At 48.2% G+C, this 2,910-nt stretch overlaps 1 pseudogene; it reads right to left on the reverse strand.

Annotated features, from left to right (window-relative positions):
* Window positions 1-268: 268 nt before the first annotated feature.
* On the reverse strand, window positions 269-2,233 carry LOC135713040 (uncharacterized; annotated as a pseudogene).
* Window positions 2,234-2,910: the final 677 nt, after the last annotated feature.

The raw sequence follows: 2,910 nt of genomic DNA on the forward strand, positions 1-2,910 counted from the left end.
GGAAGTTCAAAACTGTGAAAATCCGCCGATATTAGCTATGGGCAAATCACCCACGGCGCAGCTAATTATTGTTCAACTTACCCGTGCAGCAGCTGAATCCAAAAATGACCTTTCACCAACTGACAGGAAATGTGTAAGAAAAGTCATGACCTACCAAGTTATTATCCATCTCATATCTTCCCTCTCCTTTGGTATAAAAGTTATAAAAAGTATTTTTAAACAATAATTAATGATGATCAATTACTGAATCTTGATCCATCGCTTCCTGTTACCTCAATCCCAGGTCCCGCAGCATAGCCTTCACCCGGTGCTTGATGATCGGTATGCCGTCCGCCGAGTGCAACTCGCGTCCTGTAATGATGAACAGTTCTTTGAACTGCTGCGTCCGGTGATTCAGTTTTCTGGCGTGCTCTGTTAGGAAAATCTCTAAAAACTGCAGCGCATCCTCCGAGTGTAGATAGTGCAAATCCAACAAGTCCACATTGTTCAGCGTCAGCTTGTGCACCTCCATGATGGCATTCGAGGCCTTACTGCTGTACATATCGATATTGGTTCGATGAAGCCGGGCAACCTGGACATAGTACTCGACCACCCCGGCCATGCCCCGCTGAATGGCATTCCGTGCCTTTTCGTGGCATTCGTTTTTCAGTTCCTGGTGGTCCTGGGACATATTGCGGCATTCTTCGGCCGTTTTCAGGTGAAGATTGATGTCGTCTTTGCTGGATGACGATACCTGCTCGACCGTTGGAGGCGGCGACGTTGAGGACGAAGGAAGTGGTTTCTGTTTTTCGGCTTCTGCTCGCTTCATAAGGGCTTCCCGTGCGCGGGCGATTTGGTTTCTCAGCTCTTCCGGAATGGAATTGTTTAGGAAGGTTATAGTGTCGCTGAATTTGTGGGCATGTAGGATTTCTGCCAGGACTTTCTCGTCAATGATAGGCTAGCTTTTGATGAGTCATATGCGAGGCCAGATCTTGCGGAGCTTGCTTAGCCCAGCCGTTGATTTCGCTTCGGCACGCCGTTAGGGCGTACTCCATTTACATAATGTCGTTCAGGTTGGAGGAATCCTCGATGGTCATTTTGAACAAAACGGGATACTTTTCCTTCGCTTCCATTTGCTGTGCCAATCGAGAATCTTTTTTCATAGAATCTTGTTTTCCCCCTGCAGCTGTACATGGAATCCAAGAACGACAAATACAACTGTTCTGCCATTTCGGTGCCTTGAAAACCTTTGTTCGTTCATTGGTTAGTTCGACTAAGGAGATGGCACCCGAGCCATGCTTATCCTTGAAAACGGCGTGTAGCTGGCCTATGAGATTAATTCCCAACGTCACTTCCAGCACTTAGGGATCGTTTTGCAAATCTTCCGCTTTGTCTTTTCTTTTCGTTGTGTTCCAGGGTGATTTCGAGCTGACGGTAGATCGATCGATTTCGTAAACCCCTCCACCACCACCACTACCGGAGGGATCACCGGAAGGCACTTGCGATAAATACCATTGTTTCATTGCAATCACATTCAAACGCGAGTAGGCTGCCAACCGCACCGGCTTCCAAATTATCTAGTTTTGCTCTTCTAGAAACAGATTTGCTGTCCAATCACCGTGCCATTGCAGTTCTCGAACAAATCCCACAGATACTGGACCGGAATCTGGGGATAGAGGATGCAAATTTCCGAGAAGCTAGTGTTTTCATTTTTGCATCCTCGTCTGTGCCTGACCAGAGCAATCCGTTTCTTTTCCGATTTCTTCTTTTTGCTGGGCTTGACTGGCGTCACACCTGTGAAAATCCGTCCTCACTCGTCTTCTCAGAACGGCCGTCCCGGTCGCGTTCTCTCCTGTGGCTTTGCCACGGTGAGGAGACGATTTTTACAAATCCGTCCTCACTCGCATTCAGAACGGCCGTCCCGGTCGCGTTCTTATCCTGTGGCCGTGCCACCGCGAGGAGACGATTTTTCGCAAATCCGTCCTCACTCGTTTTCTTAGAACGACCGTCCCGGTCGCGTTCAAATTTCCAATTTTCCTTGCAAGTGGATGATTTGCCCTTTATTACCTATCGGTGGTCTCCAAGATTCCAGGTTCGTCTCCTGGCAGGATCGCCAGAAATGTAAAAATCCGCCGATATTAGTTATGGGCAAATCACCCACGGCGCAGCTAATTATTGTTCAACATACCCGTGCAGCAGCTGAATCCAAAAATGACCTTTCACCAACTGACAGGAAATGTGTAAGAAAAGTCATGACCTACCAAGTTATTATCCATCTCATAAAAACCACTTCTCTTGGCGATGTGCGGCAGTACCTGGGCATACAGGTGGAGCGGGAAAAGGATGGAAGGTTTCTGCTCAACCAACAGTGCTACATCCAGCGGCTGGCGTCGCAATTCGGACTCGAAACGGCAAAGCCATCACTTATCCCCATGGACCCCGGCTATCTTCAAGCAAAGGTGGAGGAGTCCAGCAAGCTACCAAACATTACTTCGTACTCCAGTTTGGTTGGTGGTTTGCTCTACATAGCGATCAATACGAGGCCAGATGTAGCGATCATGCAGCAGATTGGACTGAAGCAAAGCGCACTATGCGGTATCTCCTAGCGACAAAGCATTTTCGATTGCATTTGAGCGGCAAGAATGTTGACCTGAAGGCTTACCCGAATGCAGATTGGGCAGGCGATCATCGGAACCTTAAATCCAATAGCGGTTTTATGATTATGTTCGTTGAAGGTGCGATCAGATGGGCGGCAAGGAAGCAAACCTGCGTTGCCCTATCTTCAACCGAGGCTGAGTTTATAGCTGCTGCAGAGGCATGTCAAGAACCTCTCTGGATTCGAAAGCTGATGAAGAATTTCCACGAGCCGGAAACTTAAATCCCGCTACTCGAGGACAACCAGAGTGCCATCCGACAGTTGGAGTCGAAGAA

The sequence above is a fragment of the Ochlerotatus camptorhynchus genome, unplaced genomic scaffold (assembly GCF_037179485.1).
Source record: "Ochlerotatus camptorhynchus isolate MF236.1 unplaced genomic scaffold, CSIRO-AGI_Acam_v1.1 ptg000530l, whole genome shotgun sequence".
Lineage (NCBI taxonomy): Eukaryota > Metazoa > Arthropoda > Insecta > Diptera > Culicidae > Ochlerotatus > Ochlerotatus camptorhynchus.